The sequence below is a fragment of the Eptesicus fuscus genome, chromosome 12, assembly GCF_027574615.1.
Source record: "Eptesicus fuscus isolate TK198812 chromosome 12, DD_ASM_mEF_20220401, whole genome shotgun sequence".
Lineage (NCBI taxonomy): Eukaryota > Metazoa > Chordata > Mammalia > Chiroptera > Vespertilionidae > Eptesicus > Eptesicus fuscus.
In genome coordinates, this window is record NC_072484.1 from 79,419,774 (window position 1) to 79,429,088 (window position 9,315).

The window sequence follows — 9,315 nt, forward strand, 5'->3', positions numbered from 1 at the left end:
TTGGACGTTCTTACAGTGGCGGCACCTATCTCACTTGTTTATTCCCCGCCCCCGCATGTTTGATTCAGAGCCTTCTGGCAGAGCACACCGCATTCACCAGCCAGAACTGACGTAAATATGATGGCTGTGCAGGCAAGTTTGCCTTCAGCAGCTCTTCATTGCTCTTCGCTGCCTACAATTTTGGCTGCTGACTCCATTCTTCTCATTCCCCTGAGTTCCTGCTACATGAGTGGACCATGTTATCCCTTACAGCACCTCACTTCAACTGGACATTTTCAGGCCACTTTCACTCCCATAGGACCCTGTTACTCACCAGTGGATGAATGGCTAATATTGTACAATCCAATGTCATCACTGTGAATTTCTTAACAAGCTTCCAAGTGAGCCCACTCCTATAGGGAGAGTTGGCATGAATACATATAAACCCAGATTTGCACCCTTCTGTGAATATCCTGGGATTGTTTTGCTGGTACCAAAGAGTCAGAGCACACAGTGAAAGTGAGAATGGAGTTTTCTCCTGAAAATAATCGATGACACAACCATAAGTCATTTTGGGAAGAGCTTAATGTTAGAACCCCAGAATGTTAGACCCTCCCAGAGCAAGGACAATGGGCCAGGTACAGAAACTCACCAGGGCAGAAAGCTCCAGATGCCTAACAAGGGGCAAAACTGGGCAAACAAGAACCACACCCCCAGGGTAACCTCTCCTCCCCTAGCATGTTGCTGGTCATGTGGTTTGGACACCTGATCTTTCATATCACAGGTCAGGCAATTTAGACCCCCCTGACCCTTTTCTCCCTAAAGATAATATCTAGGCCTCAGTTGTATTTCAATTCCAGGCTCAGAAAAGCAGCAAAGCCAGACAGTGATGCGCTGGCTGCCTCAGTACAGCTTTTACACTCAATATGTTTCCTCAGCCTTGGGTATCTGATCACTTCATGCCTCCCTTATAGTAATGCACATACTTAGCTGCTGGCTGGTTGGTTTCTGATATGTGGGGTAACTTTATTAAGACTAATCATTAACAAATAGAAAGAGGAGGGAAATGTTAGGACTGTGGGGCAATACAATCCTTAATGGCCATTTTGTAAGCTTCCTGCCACAGGAGAATGAAAGACCAGGAAAAACTTGGACAGCAGGAGTCAGACCTTACAAGGAATTGAAACTGTCCCAAAGACACCTAATCGCACACCTGCATTCCATTAGCATCCAAGCCCAGCTCAGCCCCCAGACCCACTGCGGATAAGAGATTCCCACCAGTGACTGCATAAGGATGAAACTCCAGCTCCTGGGTGCTGCCCTCATGACCCAATGTTCCCTTGGCGCAGTGCTGTGCAGCCCTTCCCTTTGGATAACCCATTCCTTAGCCCCTTTCCTTAGTTAAATAAATTCAATGTTTCTTAAATCACCGTCTGAGATGGCTACTTAGCCTGCCTGCTCACCATCCACCATGTTCACCTTTCACTTAATATTGAACCAGGATGTGAACATGTAGGGAGGTGAGACTTAAGAAAAAAAAATTCTTCATTCAAAGCACTAGCTGTTGGATCATTGAGATTCTGAAGAAAAGTATTTGAAAGACCCTTTATAAAGCCTATATGCTAGGTTTATATATTTTGAGATGAAGCCAGAATGGAGTCACAATTTCAAGAAGAGACTTCGAGAAAGCCTCTTGCTACCCTTTACTTAAAATGATTTCCCAAGATGGTCAGACATGTAGTCTAATATAAATCTATTATATCAAATTAAGCCCATAGTCTACATGAGTGTTCATTGAAGTTCTCAGGCCAAATCAAGTTGGAACCAGAAAGCTTCCCAAACCTAGCTTGCTAGGGAAACATTGTTCTAGTAAGCATGTGTTTGAGATGTACATAAATTATTTTAAATTTAAATGACATTAGATCATTGCTTACTTAATTACTTTCTTAAGTTGTAGGAAGTAGGCATAATCTAACATTATTCCTGAGCCATTGTTTATTACCTATATTTCACCATAAAACAAATTTTCAGGAGCTCCTGAAATAGATAGGCTAATTCTCTCTGCAGGAAATAGCCACATACAAATTTTAAAAATTCCTTTTGACTATTTAACATTATCTGTCTCCTTTCTTGTTATCAGATGTAATTGATTTGTTCTATGTTTTCCTTCACATAACCTATTTCAACTCTTCCTATTGCTGTATTCTATGTACGGTAGACTTGCAAACTTAGTGGCAAGTGGTTATACTTGTGTTCAAATAGCACAAGTAAATGCTGAGCCATTGAATGAGAGGCATGTTATTGACACATGCTTTAGGACTTCTAGTTTCTGTTCACTCAAAATTGTTTCAGATTGCACTTTATTCCCAGACCTGTGTAAGTCTGTGTGCTTGAAACTGCTAGTAACTAAATTCCAGTTTGTTAAGATGTCTAGAAGTCAAGAGATGGAAACTTGCTGTGGGATCACGGTTTCATGGCAGATTAGATGGCTTTTGTCATTATTGCTAATCAGGCAAACTCACTTTTATGTCATCCTCTGCCTGACAACTTGATAACTGCTTTTTTATGCTACAGTCTTCATTATCTACCACCTTACTCTTTCATAGAAATGTCTCATAGCTTTTACCCCAGCAGGCACTTGATTAAAAGCCATTGAGATTCATTCAATGAATAACACACTGTCTGCATATAATTAACTTTGAAAAATAAAAATAAAAGCAACAACCTGTTTTTAATTTTACGTAGGACAAAGTATTTTGTCAGCAGCGGGGGAGAATGTGCATATACCTGTCAACAGATGGGCTTGGAAGCATAACTGAATTCTGACTTTAATGTTAAGTTGTGATTAATTAAAATATTTTTGTTTGGATAATAAATTATTCCTCTCAAATTACAGGTTAGAGTTTGAAACAGCTTGCTGATCATTTGCCTTTTCAAAGTAGAGAGTCGTTAAGATCCTAATGAACTGCCATATGCTGGGTTTCTTTGTTTTGAAACTGTTAAAAATGTATTTCAGGAGACGAATGGCCTTGTTGAGGACTTGGGGGGAAGTTTGTCAGTGTTATTTGAGGGTACTTGTGCTCTGTCATCTATCTCAGAAGGAAGAATGGTCCTGTTACAATAAGGTGACAATCAGGGACATGCCGATAAAGAAAGCAGTATAGTTCTATAAGGGAGGGATACTTTCCCTGGTTATCTGCTGTGTGAGCCACAGTCCCTAGGACAAAGGTAAATCAAGCACTAAGTTTTGATAGGGTGGTAAATGATCAATTCTATCTGCTCCTTAAGATGAGCTACGTTACTACTGGTGCAATTTAGCATCATTTTCTGCTATACATCTTCACACCCAGAGCAGATTGTTTGCCGTTTCAACTAATGGCTTGACACCATTGAACCAACAGAGGGATATTTGCTACAAATAGAGACAGACACGGAGAATGGCAAAAGGATAAGGAGTTAGTACATTCTCCTAAGGAAGTCTGTGTATATAGCCTTGCCATGCCCAGGACATGGAGAGATAAAAAATTATAGTGTAGGAAAGAGAATCCAGGCTGACTTTTACATAAAACATGTTTTAAGACAGATGACACAGAACAAAGAGCCTCAAATAACTTTAAAGGCCTTTGTTGGACTGCAAAGGGAAATAGAAGGGCAAGAAAGGTGTGAGTGTAAAGTATTATGTCCCTCTAGTCATTTTTCCCAGCCATTTTAGACCATTATTTGTATAAAAGGCAGCAGCTGTGATTCTCATGACCTCTTGCCCTGATCTTGTTTTGGACAGAAATAAAGAGCCCCTTACCTATAGCCTACTTCTTCATGGACAAAGTTTTCAGAAACACTACTTTGCTTCTGGGGTCAGATCTCAGAAGTGCTAGTAGATTGCAAGGGAAATCTGAACTTTGCCAGCCTGGATGTCCACCACTATGGCACCAAAGACTAAAAACAGGACTTTGGGTGTCAGTGCTGGCCCACCGAGGAATGAAATAATTGTGAGTGTGTGCTTTGAGCTCACTCCTTCTGGATCACTATCCAAGCACATTTTTTCTGTATTAACTCATTTAATGCAAGTTTAATTTCAAATACCAAATTCTTAATTCATGATTCTATTTTTTTAGGACCCCTGGTTTTCTTTAATAGACAAGATTGATTAATGGGAAGGGAAGGGGGAAAGACATCAATATTGACTTTCAGAGAGAGAAATAGCATTAAAAGTGTTTGCTTGTGCCCAGGAGGTGTAGCTCAGTGGTTGGGTGTGGACCTATGAACCAAGAGGTGATTCGATTCCAGGTCAGGGCACATGCCCAGGTTGTGGGCTTTACCCCCAGTAGGGGGCATGCAGGAGGCAGCCAATCAATGATTCTCTCTCATTATTGATGTTTCTACTATCCCTCTCCCTTCCTCTCTGAATTTAATTTAAAAAAATTAAAATGTGTGCTTATGAGGAAGGGGCAGTATGTGGGTGTTAACCTACCTGACTATAGTGTGGAATCTGGGCCATAGACTAGTCTGTGGTGTGCAGCCTAGGTCATAGAACGGTCTTGGAATTTGCATTAGGAAACCAAGACCTAAGGCCAGCTTTCTATCTGTGACTGTATTTATTTGTGGCCTGCAGAAAATCTGTTAATTTTATGGCTTTTAGACCCTTGACCTCCTGAATCTAAAAAATAAGGGATGCTATAAACCATTTTTAAGGTTGCTCTCAGCTTTAGCAATTGGCAGTTATGATTTTAACATGTGGTGAATTTCTAAGTGAAGAACAGTGAAGGGGATTTCACTGTGGCACTGAGAACCTATGAGGAGAGTGTAAACAGAGCCCTTTAAACGTAGACAGGCATGTTATATTTGATTTTCAGTAGCTAGTTTCTGGCCTTTACTCAGTAAAAACTAGAAGCCTCTAAGTAACTATTAAACTAGTCAACCTTTGAAGTCACACTAATTTTTTTCCTATACATTTATTATTCTGAGCCAGAGGAAAATGAATGTTACTTAACATTGTAGAATAAAATTATAAAAACTCTTCAGAGTTAATAATTATGATCACATTAATAAAAAACAGCTAAAATATAGTCCCCAAAATTTTGAGTTCAGCAAAAGCTTGCACATTTAACATCGGAAGGTATGAGCAGCTGGTATTAGCTCATTTAAGTGTGGTGGTGCCAGTCCTGCCTACCTTCAAGGGTGACTGTGAAGATCAAATGGGCTAATGTATTTGAAATAAAACTTTTTTTTTTTTATTGGAAGAGCCTCAAGATATTGGTTGAGGGCTCCTTTCACTTCCAAGGATAAGAGCAGATTTTTACTTGGAGCTGCAGCGATGATCTCATTTTTGTAAGATCCTGCAAAACCAACTATTAAACACCCAGGGGCCCAAGACATTGTCCCAAGTTAAATATATTTTCCTCACACTTTCTAATAACTGGCATGTTATTTATATTCACAAAATGCAAATGTCTTGTGGAAAGTATCTGTTCTCTCAAGCCTTATTCTGAAAGACTTTAATTACATAAACAGATCAATTCCATGAGGCAGAGAGTTGTAATGAGTTTTTGGGATTTTCATAGAAATGGAGGAAAGGGACATTTTAGAATAATCTTTGGGAGGAAGTGGATGATGTGAAGAAATTTGGTTTCTTGAAGACCAGAGAAAGAAGGCAGGTGATGAAGGGATCTCAGGATGAGTCTCAGGAGAACAATGGAGAGAAATTGAGTAAACAAATGTGGCCTAAGTTTATGGAGACTTCTGGTGAATATTATAGCCTTTGAGTTTTTTTGAACTGAGCTGAAGAATAGTTTGAAAACCTGTGAGACTTCACTGTCCCAGTTCTACCCAATTTTTTGTTTAACCTTGTAACAAGGTAAAGAAAGCAAAACAGAGGAAGAAAAAGAATTACATATCTGGATTTTCTGAAATTCTTCATTTTCATTTATAGACAATGTCAAACTACTATGCAGTCAAAAGCTCATATGAGCAAGCCAGTTTACTTTCTTTATTTTAAATAACTCAAAAGCAAATTCTGCACAACCATTCTGCTGACTGGCTGGCCAGAAAGGCCCTCCATTTTCCTGGTGTCTCATGCCTCTGGGACCTCACCCGACTTCAAGGGGATCTCAATAGTTCTGATAGTGGTATTTCCTGTCCTAAAGTCAGAGAGTCTGTACAAAGATTGCACCATCCCAGGCTGCTTGCCCCCTAACCCTCACCCCAGACTTATCTTGTGTCATGCTTGGGTAAGCTTTAGACTCTAGGACTCTGGTTTGTCTTCCTTATCTCCAATCCTCCTGTGGGCCTTTCTGAGCTGCTAGGAAAAAAAACAATAGACCAATCCCCATACCAGCTCCTCTGTCAGCTCAAATGTCTCTCCTGTTCTAGGAAAATCCCTGTAGGTTATTTCAAGGAAGACTGTCTACACCTGGGAATCTCGTATTTTCTTCAAAGGCAAAACAGATGACTTTAACTCTGTATTTTGCCAATTGTTTTCCTCTGAGATAAAGAAGTATAAGATCATGCACCTGCTGCAATAAGGGAACAGTGAGGGGAAGAAGAAACGGGGAAAATTAAATAAAATATCTTGCCATCTATGCACATACATACTAGTAAAAATGTAATGAGACTAAATAACTTGACAATAATACCAACTCCTACCCAAAAGTAGTGGAGCTGTAATCTATCAAATAACTAGTGGATAAGGTTTTGTGGACAAAAATAAGAACTAAAAAAGATATAGGATTACTATTTGCCAGGCACAGGTCCAAAGGTTTTGCATGCATTGACTCAATATACCAAAACACCCTTTTAAGTGAGTAATGTTATTATGCCCATTTCCTGGATGAGCAAACCAGAGTTCTCAAGGTGATATAGTAACTTGCTCAAGGTCACACGGCTTGGAAGAGCAGGTGCTCAAACAGTACCTAGAGAGTGACCTCCAGAATCACACTCATAAAAATATAAAACAAATGCTTCTTTATATTCTTCTCCATCCGTAGTAAAAAGGATTTCTTTTCTCCCTCTTTTCTCCATCCTGAATTTCATAAATAATTAATAATTAAATATAAATTTGCAAGCCCTTTGCCATGTGTTAACCTTCAGATAGAATAGAAATAATCATTATATTCTGCTTTCCTTTGCTTGGATCTCAAACAATTGCTTTTTTATTTGTTTTTTTTAAAATATATTTCTATTTATTTCAGAGAGGAAGGGAGAGGGAGAGGGAAAAGGAAAGAGAGAAAGAGAGAAAGAGAGAAAAACATCAATGATGAAAGAGAAATATTGATCAATTGCCTCTTAATGCCCCCTACTGGGGATGGAACCCACAATCCAGGCATGTGCCCTAACCGGGAATTGAACCATAACCTCCTGGTTCATAGGTTGATAGTCAACCACTGAGCAACACCAACTGGGCTGGACGAAAACTGTTTTGTTTTGTTTTTAATACTGAGTTTTATTTCACATGTATATTTTTGTCTCCCCACCATTCCCATTTTTCTGACCACTACTACTACTATGTCCTATCATAACATTCCATACATACTTAAACCAAGCAAAGGGTGGGGTTCTATCTTTAAAAACTAAACAGGCATTTTGGACAACACATTCTTGGCAATGGAACCTGGACAACATGTATCAGACAAGGCAGTGAAAGTTCTCACTCTGCATTATAAAAAGGACAGCCAGATATCAACTGTTACAGAAATGAAATAAGATGGAAAATTTTGACAAACTGTTTAAACTATATTCTTAAAGAGACTTCCTCCACTGCCAGGGATCTTGAATAGCCTCCATGTCAGTCATCCAGAAACAATTCTTCACATAATTAATGAACTTGGCTTCCACTTTGGGAAGAGAATCACCCTTTTCTACACTTGCATGCATTTTTGCTTTAATGTCTTCTACAGAACTAGGTCCTTTCGGTGATTTCAGAGCTTTTTCCTGTGGTTTTTTTATTTTTTTTTTTTTTTTTAAGGATTCTTGACCTTTTGATCTTGGTGTTGATGGTTTTGAGTCTTTTCCATTCTGATTTGATTTTTGTGCGTTTTTGGCTGGAGTATCTCGTATGGATTTCTTTACTGGAGCTTTTTCTTCTGCTTCCTCATCATCAAAACCATCATCATCACCTTCATCCTCCCCCTACTCCTCATCATCTTCATCAGCAGCAAGTTTTACTTTTTTCTGTGGAAACTTGCTACCACCTCCAGGGGCTGACCGCTTTCCAGACATACTTAGGAGTTTCACATTCTCCTCCTTGTCATCTTCTGACTCTGCATCTTCCTCCACAGCCTCTAAGTCAGGGGTCCTCAAACTTTTTAAACAGGGGGCCAGTTCACTGTCCCTCAGACCGTTGGAGGGCTGGACTATAGTTAAAAAAAAAAAAAAACCTATGAACAAATTCCTATGCACACTGCTAAGTCGGCTGCTAAGCAGGACAGGCAGCGGCGGCAAAAACTCCCGGCGGGCCGGATAAATGTCCTCGGCGGGCCGCATGTGGCCCGTGGCCCATAGTTTGAGGACCCCTGCTCTAAGTGCTGTCCACTAATATGCACAGGCCCTGAGCCACTTCAACTGTAAGACCACAGGTGGTGTCATTTCAAAGCCACCAAGGGAAACAGTTGGCTGTGCAGACATTTTCAAAGTTGCCAGTGTTACTTTAGTTGGACTGCCTTCGTAATTCATTGCCTCTGCTTCAACAATGAGCAGCTCATCCTTTGCTCCACCCCTAGACTGACTGTTTGTAAAGATAACTGGTGCTCATTTTCATCATTATCCACCGTAAAGTGATAATCTTTTTTAAATTTATATTTTATTGATTTTTTACAGAGAGGAAGGGAGAGGGATAGAGAGCTAGAAACATCGATGAGAGAGAAACATCAATCAGCTGCCTCTTGCACACCTCCTACTGGGGATGTGCCCACAACCAAGGTACATGCCCTTGACTGGAATCGAACCTGGGATCTTTCAGTCTGCAGGCCGATGCTCTATCCACTGAGCCAAACCAGTCAGGGAGTAAAGTGATAATCTTTGTCGACCTTTAGTGCACAACCGAAAAGGTAGTTCTGGGGCCTCAGAGGGCTCCTGTCCATGTCCATGGAATCTTCCATGGGGTGGTAGCAGTCACTTAGGTTAGAGAGAAGGCGAGTGGAGATAAACGGTTTCTGTGCTGCAGAACAGACGCTCAGGACAGAATCACACCAGGGCCAGACAACTGTTTTTTAAATGAGCATTCTCCTTTCATCTTTCCAACTCTGTTTTCATGCAATTCCCTCTACCCATAAGCCAAGCCTTGGTCCTCTTTATTCAAAACATACTTGTCCTTCAAGTTCAGGTCCATATGTTCCACACTCT

The 9,315-nt window shown here is 40.3% G+C and overlaps 1 pseudogene; it reads right to left on the minus strand.

The window, feature by feature from the left end:
* Positions 1-7,713: 7,713 nt before the first annotated feature.
* On the minus strand, positions 7,714-9,071 carry LOC129150914 (nucleophosmin-like; annotated as a pseudogene).
* Between the last annotated feature and the right edge of the window lie 244 nt (positions 9,072-9,315).